General features: G+C 32.4%; 1 protein-coding gene across 3 annotated transcripts in view; it reads right to left on the bottom strand.

Moving 5' to 3' along the window:
• The window catches only part of NLGN1 (neuroligin 1), a 901,657-nt gene that overhangs the window by 727,548 nt on the left and 163,556 nt on the right, over window positions 1-10,553 (bottom strand). The window lies entirely within an intron of this gene.

Genomic DNA, 10,553 nt, shown 5'->3' with positions numbered 1-10,553 from the left:
TTTTTAAAAAAATCTTTTTTGGATTCTGGGTGCAAGGCTCGCACACAAAAAAAAAAAAAAAATGCCGAGGACCCTGGTTTTACCCTAATACAGGTTTCTACTCCAAATCGGTGCAGGATGAAAAATGGTACAAAGATACCCCTAGTGGCTCGAGGCGATATTGCAGGGATCTCACTTTTTTCCCACCCCTCTCCTCATCTTTTTTTTTTTCTGCCCCTTTAGATAACTGCTGCTGTAGTAGTAGTTAAAGAAGGCTGAACCGCAATTAACATGAACGATACATGACTACTTGAATACATCATCTGATCTTTCCTTGTTTTATGTTTAAAGATTGAATCTTCTATGCTTCTGTCTCCTCTGGATTCTATTTTTTTTAATACAAAATTTTCCCCAATGGCAGTTAGTAGCTAAAATGCCAATCTGAGGCAACTCGGTGATTTCAAAGCAATTGTATTTGTTTCCTGAATAACTATTGATCTAGAAGAAGCCTCAGTCTTCCTGAGATATGCTGCTTTTGGAAAAATGCTTAAAATATTATTTTGTCTAAAAGAATATGATTATAAATGTGTGTGTGTAGGGTCATGTATAGTGTGTGTATATACGAAGTTATATATTCTTAGACAATCTTTTCTCATTTTGGACTTTTGATGTTCATTCAGCAAAGCAAGCAATAGCTCCTGTAAGTCTGTGGTTAAAGAGCAAGACCTAAGAGTCATTACATAGGCCTCAATGTTGCTTACCTGAATGCTTTGAAATTCAGTGACCTCAAGATTACCCCTAGCATTTCTGACAGGCTCCAGAGAAAGACTCAACGTGAAGGATTTCAGGACTTTGTTTTGCCAAGCCCTCTAAACACACTTTGAGGGCTTGAAACACAAATTGGGCCTAGTAAACTACAGAAGTTGAATTCTCTTTCATAGGGAAGGGTTCTGAAGCTGCAGGGACTTCAAGATACTCTTCCTTAACTGACTAAATAATTAAGCTTTTTTAGTGTACAAGCTGTTAAGGAGTCAAAAAGACCTTTCTTCTACCACTGGTGTTGCTATTAATTGGCCATGCGACTTTGGGCCATCACTTTTTGGCCCAGAGTTAATTTGTCTATTAACATTAAGGGGTAAACTCACATAAATCAACAAATATACTTGTTCCTGGATGGGAAAATCAATAAAGAAAATTAATCTATAGAACTAATGTAATTATTAATAAAATTTACTACAGTTTTTTGTGAAACATGAAAAGTTAATTCTAAAATGTGTTTGGAAGAGCCAAAGGATAAGAAATTATCAATACAATCTGAAGAACGAGGTTCAGGAAATGCCCATATGAACTATTAAGGCTTAATATAAAGTAACAGTAACTGAGGCAATGTAGATTTGGTTCAGGGCTAGAAATGGTCCAATGGAACAGAATAGAAATCCTGGGAAAACATTCATGCATTTATGGAACTTGATAAATAACTAGTGACATTAAAAAGCAGGGAGGAAAGATGACATATTCAGACATTGAATTAGTCATATGAAAAAATGATCATACTAGATTGCAACTTCACACATATGTATGTTAAGGTCTGTTAAAGACCTAAAGATACTGAGCAAATTTTACAGCCTTTATAGGGAAATAGCTTCATGATTTTGGGTAGATAAGAACAGAAACTAAATGGGAAAATGTGGTTTAATAAACAGAAAACCAAAATCCATAAAGAAAACATGTTAAATGTGATATATTAAAATAAAACAATTATATACATCAAAATGAACACTCAGAAAAGGTATTTGTAATGCATATAACCAAAGAAGGATTACTATCCAAAGTACATGAAGAGTCTTATCAAAGATAAAGAATATGGTATGACAGAGTGGGTTAAGGAAATGAATAGCTGATTGACAGAAAACGATTCTCAATGTCCAATAAGCATCTGAAAAAGGTCCTCAATCCCACTAGCTATTAGAGAAATGCAATTTAAAATAATGAGATTTTTGTTTCACAGTCATGAAACTGGCAGAAATTTACGATTCCAGCAAAAGTTAATATTGATGAAAATGTGATCAAATCATAGAGAGTATATGATAGTACAAGTTCAGGGAGCAGTTTAGCAATAGTTGAACATTCTCATGTCCTATAATCCAGTCTTTCTACTCCTAAAACTATTCATTACAAAACTATTTGAAAGAGGAAAAACACAGTAGGACGGAGAAATCATCTAAACACCTTTAGATAAATAACTGGACAAAATATTTATAGAATATTCACATACTGCAATAGCAGAAGTGGCAACAAGAAAAATGAATGTTAACTTAGCTCCTTGAATTCATATAAATGAATCTCAAAAATATAATCTGAAGCCACAATAACAAAAAAGGATGTTGTGGAAAGATGCTTATAGGATGATGGTATCTGTATATAAAGTTCAAAAACATGCAAAATAATTACATGCATTATATTTGATCACATACATATATAGAGCAACAGATATCAATGTGCATGGTAATGATAAACATGAAATTCAGGGTAGAGGTTACTGTTTGGAGGATGTGAGGTAAATGGAATTGGAAGGCATCATCAGAAGCTTCAACAGTATCTATAGTGCTCCATTTCTCAGACTGAATCTTGAGTACATGGGAGTTTACAATATTACTATATAAGTTGTTCATTGCTTTAAATATTTTATTGAAATTAAAGATTTACACTAGATGATTTCTGTGTTTTACCATATTATACAATTTTCTAATTAAAAAGGTCTGTGAAAAAAATTATGAACGTTCAATATTTCATAATGTGCTTTTTATCTGGTTCATTTTTTAAAATGTAATACTTGATATTTCTAAGAAGTGTAAATGGAATGGTGCTTTTTTATTTCTACAATTGATATTAGAAATTCTAGCTAGGAAGCAAAAATTACCACCTAAATGGGAAAATGTGGTTGAAATTGAAAAAATATATATAATCCTCAACTAGCTCTTTCTTGTATTTTCCTTTGATCTCACAAATAGTAATGGGGCCTCTGAAATTGTGAAACAGTCAATCAACTGACTGGTTATGTTCAGTCTGACCAGTTAACTGTAAACTACCAAAGTCAGTGTAGCCATAAGCCAAAATTACAACATGAAAGAAAATTCACCCAGAATGTTTAAAATACGTATGTGAATTCAAATAAGAAGGCTTTGTTGATATGAAATATGAGGACTGGATATCTCATTTGACAATCACTAGATATTCTTTTTCATAATCCATGCAAAAGACACACCAAATATTAGAAAAGAAAATTTTTATAACTCAGTTGAGCAGTTAATACCATTCAATGCACCCCAGACTCAGGAAAAAATGCCTTAGTTAATTGCCAAACTATCAATTTTTGATTATCCACAATAGATTTCCAGGAAATAATCAAAACAGATTTGTGATAAGGAAATAGTAGGATACCAGTTTAATTTCCTTTGGTAATAGAATAGATAAGGGTGATGAAGTAGATGTCCTGTTATATTTCTGAAATTTGGAGAGGTTGATGTTCTTTCAACAACAACTTTGATTGATTTGTTGATTGTAAATGGCCAGTAGTTATTGTTATAAATTAATATTTCAGCATCCATACTGAACAAGCATTAGATATTAATATACAACTGAAGGTTCATTTTTCAGTGTGTTTAATTTCAAACTGGGTTGACACAGGAAGGTAGTTAATGCAGAGGAGTAAAGGAGGAGACATGAAAGGAGAACGAAGTACAGGGGAGGCGAGTGTGAGGATGCAAATGTGAATCAAATTCATGTCTCTCCCCGGTGATTTACTTACAGAGGATATCCCTCATGACACAAATTATTAGCAAATGACTGACTTAATAGATCAAACAATGGAACATGAAGAGAATAAATTTATTCTCTACATTAGATGGGCTTGATAATTTCTTCAGAAAATGAAATCAATACAGGAGGGAAGTAAAAATTGCTATGAATAATAATAATGGAAAAAAAAGGCCAAGATTGGCAAACACAACCACTATAGGGCATTCCAATTTAACCATGTTATTAAAACTTCAGCTCTGATACAAAAAAATAGTGCTAGAATTACATATCCTATTTTAGTTTCTATACCAAATAGAAAATGATTGATTGATTGATTAATATCAAATGGATCACATGAGGAAATAGCATGATTTTAATAACAAATAGATGAGCAATTATTTCATTGTTGCTTTTAATACAAAAGAGTTATTTTGGGAAAAAGTGGGTTTTTTTGATAAATAATATGAAAGCACATTTTCTATGACCAGGTCAAATCAATTAAGTTCTGGCTTGTGATAAACATCTTAGGATATTGTGAAAGATTGGAGCTCAGTGTCTGAAAAAGAGGAAATAACCTAAATATCTCACATATCCCATAAACATATATACCTATTATGTACCCACAACAATTTTAATAAAATGATTTTTAAAATTCTGAAGCTAGAAAAAAAACAAAACCAAATTGTAAAGCGAGTCTAAGGAAAAAAAAAAATCCTCTACTCTCTTCAGAACACCCCTGATGTAACCCCATATTAAGTGCTCAAGACTTGAATCTAAATGACTGGCAATTGGGAATTATTAAAGAAACAAAAATAAAAAGTGTTGCAACATTGTAAATTGTGACTACTGCAAAGGTGACTCTTTATGAAGAGGTTCTTTCTGTGGGGAAGAATCTACTCCCACAATCCTGCTTAATTAGAAAAGACTACTTAAAATGCTTGACTGGTACTATTTCAGGTATGTATTGGGAGAAGACACCTGTCTGGATGCTAAATATACCAGATGTATCTTTATATTCCATGGAATAGAGATTGGTAAGGGAAACTAAGGAAGTGATGATCAAGACTAGATATTTCGTTTGTTTATCTAGAGACCTGGTCTCACTGTCTTTCCCAGGCTGGAGTGCAGAGGCTTGATCACAGCCCACTGCGAGCTCAAACTCCTCAGGCTTAGGTGATCCCCCCATGTCAGCCTCCTGAGTAGCTGAGACTACAGGCACCATCCCATCACACCAGGCTAATTTTTCTGTTTTTTCTAGAGACAAAGCTTTTTATGTTGCCCAGTCAGGCCTTGAATTCCTGAGCTCAAGCAATCTGCCAGCCTTGGCTGTGCGGGGATTACAGGCATAGCCCACTGTGACTAGCCAAGACTAGATATTTTAGGATGAGACTGCCACTTTTGAAATGGGGCTTTTTCATTAACGTTGGTTAGAGATGCTAAAAGATATTTACAGAAGTACTCTTAAAATAGTTTAAATCAGAAACAAATCCAGATTTTCAAAACAAATAATTTTGACTTGTTAAAAACTTTCAAATAATGATGCCATTATGCTAATAATTAAGATTCTGTTTTGTTTCTTTTTGAAAAGCTCTTTTTTATATCTATAATTTACATATTTACTTAATTGGTAAAATTGAAAAATATAGAAATTTCCAACTTCAAAGGTTTTAGCTAATAATAGCATAATGCACTATTTTGCAGAATTGTCTTAATTTTTGAATGTATATTTGTATGTAATATTTGTGAGACAGTATTTATGCTGACTCTCTAATAACCTCATAGCAGTTTCTCTTAATATTTTAGTGGCTTTTGATTCCATAATACTATGATTGATTTTGACATTGCAATGAAGTCTAGAATTAAATTGTATAAAATTATCTTAGATATTCCTTTCATACTGAATATCTAAGATATTCCTTTCATACTGAATATCTAAGATACTTATCTTATTAAACATCATCTATTAATGTTTATTGTAGAATATTAGTTAATTTGAGTCTGTTTCCAATATTAGCAGAATATACTATAAATTTGACCTAATAGGATGGGAAACCACATGAAAATTAATGTTCTGTAGTTCAAGATGTAAAGAGAAATTTTTAGTTATATCCCAGTGGCATTGACATCTCATTGACTTCACAGACAAGAGTTGGGTACTCTTTTTTTAATAGGATTTTATGCTAATTACATAATTAAAGGTAAACACTAGCCTGAATTTTCATTATTGTTCAATTAGCAACTTAATGAGCATCTTCTACCTCTCCCAAAATATTTAGTTCCATGATTTTCAAAATATTAGTAAATGAACCCTCAAAATGACATCTTTTAAAGGAATAGTTATTTCTCTGTCTTCTTGTCTCTCCATCTCTATCTATCTATCTATCAATCACCTGTCTATCTACACATTAATCTGCCTCTTCAGTTAATTTTTGACTACTTACAAGAAACTGAGAAAATATGTCACAAGTTTTTTAAAAATGATATATTTTTCTAAGATCATTTGTGTTTGGTTTTAGAGTTTGTTTTTGCTTGTGTTGAATAAAATTACTTCTGATGAACTAGAAACAAATAGTAGAATGATGTAATTAAACAGAAAGATAAAACTACGTTACACTCAATGTATAAGAAATTGTTCAGCCTTCCACCTATCCTAAAATTCGTGACTATCAGCTTCTTCTTGTGCCTTCTTCTTTAAAAGTTTCTCAAATTTTCCCTAATGATAAACAAGCTAACAAACGGTGATTTGTTACACACACACACACACACACACACACAAAAAAAAACAATTAAATTTTGACCCTTTATTTATAAATTGCACTAGGAGGGAGGGAGAGAAGGAAAGCAAGGCATGGTAATATTTCAGATGTAGTTGCTTACATAGATTAAGCAGAAAAGGTAATGTCAAAATAGTTCAAAGCATGATTTGCTTTGTCACAAAATAGATAGGCTATGAGGATAGATGGTTTATGTGTTAATAGAAAGTATACTCATTATATGATGGAATGAGAATATAATTCTTGGCTTATATGTAATACATTAAACCAACTCACAATTCACATCCTCATCATTCATAAGTCTGGTGAAGCTATAAGAAATATCTTGTAGCTGAAATTCATCTTAGAAGAGCTCAAACTAATCATTAAAACAACTAGAGTATATTTGAACAGTAGCCCAGAGAACTGCAGTTTTAAAGTTCTTTTATAGACTCACAAAGACTCCTTTGGCTAAATGGAAAAAGCCCAAGAAGACAAGACTTAACTAAGATCACATCAAGGTCAGCAGCATTGGCCAGATGAGAAGCCATTGTGCCATGCCACACCTGATTTGATGTTTCTTATGTTTGCTTTTTGGTATCACAGTTTCACTGATCTTAAAATATTGGACCACATTAAAAATTGAAATTAACAAATCGGGAAAGAACATCATTAAATATGCTTAATATGGTAATTGGAATAATACCCCCCACCCCCCATTGATGTTCTAATTCCTGGAATCTGTGTATATGCCACTTTACATGGCAAAAGGGACTTTGTAAATGTGATTAAGTTGAGGAAAATGGGTGGTTTCTACGCAAGAAACGGAATTTTTCCTAGAACTACCAAAAAGAACACAGCCTTTGCCAATCATTTTAGATTTCTGACATCTTAAACTGGGAAGATAATAAATTTGTGTTGTTTTTAAGCTACTAAATTTATGCAAATTTGTTATAGCTGGAAGAGGAAGCTAATACACTTAATTTAAAATATTAAAAATATTCTGGGAATAATCAGTACTGCCCACAGGAAACATAACGTAAACACATAGAAAATTTTAAATTTCCTAGCACCTACATTAAAAAAAGAAATATCAAGTTAAATTAAATTTAATAATATACTGTATTTAGCCCAACATGTCAAATATTATCACTTCAACATATAATTAATGTGACAGACTATTAAATATATTCAAAATTCAATGTGTATATTATATTTAGAGCACATCTCAACTTGTACTAATTCCATTTCAATAGCTCAGTAGTCACATATGGCTAGTGACTACCATAAAGGATAGTGCAGCTTTAGATTATAAGAAAGAAGTTAAAAAGAAAATTTTATATATTATCCATATCATTCTAAAGCTCTGTCACAATCCAGATAGAGAATCACAAAGGCATCTAAAAAATATCAGCATGGTTTTAAAGGAAACGTTCTGATAACTTTGCATTTGAGAATTATATTTAAAAAGAAAATATCAGAAAAGAAACAAAAGTTAAAAAGGACATGAAAAAAGAATATGATTACCTAATGATATTGAGTTGACTGACATTTGTAAAAATATCAGCAGTAAAGAAAGAAATTTATCTGGTATTTTTAGAACAAAATGATAGTCAAGGATGGGATAAGAATAACATTGCTTGGGGCCAACTACATAATATGAACAAATGACCAAGCTCCAATTTCTTCATAGGGAAGAAGGGTGTTTGAACTGGAAAAGAATATGATGGTGAGAAAACGATAAGAAAGCCTGAAGGTAACTTACATTTGTTTTAAGATTTCAGGTCCAAATCTATTACCTAATTTACAACACTAAGAGTATGTGAATATGTGTTCTTGGAACTAATATCAATTATTTTTAAGTCACCATGAAAAAGTGTCATGAAAATGAGCTGTCCTGGTTTTTCAACAAGGACAAACAAATCTTGTTTTCAAACAAAATTCCAAAAACTGCAGTTTACCTATCTTGACATTAACTGAAATTCTAAAACTGATGCTCATGTATGTTTGCTAAGTGTCTAGTCACAATAATGTTTTTTTTCTTTTTTCTTTTTAGAATTATTGGAGCTGGATGCAGTGGCTCACACCTGTAATCCTAGGGTTTTCAGAGGCCAAGGTGTTTGAGGCCAGGAATTTGAGACCAACCTTGGCAACATAGTAAGACCCTGTAGAGACACAAATTTTTTACATAGAGACCCTGTCTCTACACAAATTTTTTAAAAAAATAGCCAGGCATGGTGGTGTGAGACTATGGCTCTAACAACTTGAGTGGCTGAGGCAGGAGGATCATTCAAGCCCAGGAGTTGGGAGCTGTAGTGAGCCATGATTGTGCCACTACACTCTAGCCTAGGTGACAGAGTGAGATTCTGTCTGTTTTTTAAACTCTTATTGGAGTGGCAGATCAAATGTGTCATTTGTTTTGTTTATCTTAACTGCATCCCAGGCCTTTTACAAAAATCACCCATAATATTCTTGTGGACAAAATTGTGACATACTGGCTAGGTGGTGATGTAGTTGAATAAATCCCTTTAAAGTTAAACAATCATTCTACTGTAGTATCCAATATACGTTCTCTCATGCTATCTTCTCTTTTCCTTTTTTGAGGCATGAAATTCCTACGGGAATTTGTTTTGTAATTGGACTTGTCCATTAAGTATGTTAATTTCATGTTAAATAGAAATGAGACAGACACTTTAGTAAGGAGCTTACCTTAGATTACAGACTTTAAATAAATTATTTAAAGCCATCAACTGTTTTTGGAATTAGTATTTTCAATGATGCTTTTAAAAACTATTTACTAATAAGGAGTTTAATATTTAAATATTAAATTTTAAATCAAATATTAATTCAATTTAGGCAAAGTTTAGCATCTGTTTTCTCTCTGTGTCCCCATCTGCAATAGAGAAGTCAAGGTCAATTTGGATTACTCTCTGTTACACAAACATTTCTATTTAATTAATCAACTATATTAAGTTATCAAAAGATATTTCTTACTGACAGCATTTAACTGACTTACAAAGAACTTTACCTTATAAAAAGACTATGTTTAATAAAAGCTTCGAAATTAATCTAAATTTAAAACAAATCAGTAATTAAACAGCCATTTAGCATCAATCCTAATTATGACTGCATACATTTTAAATGAACTTTCATGATATAATGGCAATATATTTTCATCTTTTTTTGACTCTTAATCCTGACACAATCAAAAATTTGTTGTCTATTCTTCCTCACCCCATATTCATTAAGTACTAGACCAGGAAGCAAATAAAGCAAACAAAAACAATAATCATCACAGCATAAAAATAATAAGATCTCAGGGAAGCCTGTCTTCTTCCTACCCTGATCACCCCTTTTCCTCTCTCTCACTCCATTTCCCCTGTTTCAATATACATATAATATACATAATGTATAATTATAAATAATTCTATATGAAATATATTGAATTAAATGTATATAATAAATATATATAATATACATATGAAGATACGTGTATCCCCATTTAGCCATTACAAAGACTAACATTTTTGTTTATGTGTTTGCTCTCTCAGCTGACTTGAAGGCATCCAAACTTAATATCATAATACCAAAAAAAAAAAAAAAGATCAACTCTCATTTGTTGAACGCATCCTCTGTACCAATATTGTACTCCCTTCTTATGCTTATAGGTTTTTTCAAGTTTGAAGAGTACATATAATTTTTCCTACTTTTACAAGTCAGAAAACTGAAACCCAGTAACATTGAGTTGGTGCTACTAACAATGAATTAAACTGAGATTATATCCAAGTTTAAATCCAGGCTTCCTGCGCTCCTGCTAATTGTAAAGGGTGGTAACTCAGAGCTGAAGAGAACAGGTATTGAGGGAACAGTTTCAGGGCTCAGGAGCTAATATAAATGGAATGGACAGCTGGGGGGGGGGGGTCTTCCAAAAAAGACAGCATCACCTTTTAGTGATGGAATGCTCCAAGCTCTTCTATGAGGCAGAAATAACACTGGGACTTGGGGTGACTTTAGTTCTCCTGC

The sequence above is a fragment of the Cebus imitator genome, unplaced genomic scaffold, assembly GCF_001604975.1.
Source record: "Cebus imitator isolate Cc_AM_T3 unplaced genomic scaffold, Cebus_imitator-1.0 Scaffold516, whole genome shotgun sequence".
Lineage (NCBI taxonomy): Eukaryota > Metazoa > Chordata > Mammalia > Primates > Cebidae > Cebus > Cebus imitator.
Note: the sequence above shows the minus strand (reverse complement) of the source record. Positions and strands in the feature narration are given on the sequence as shown.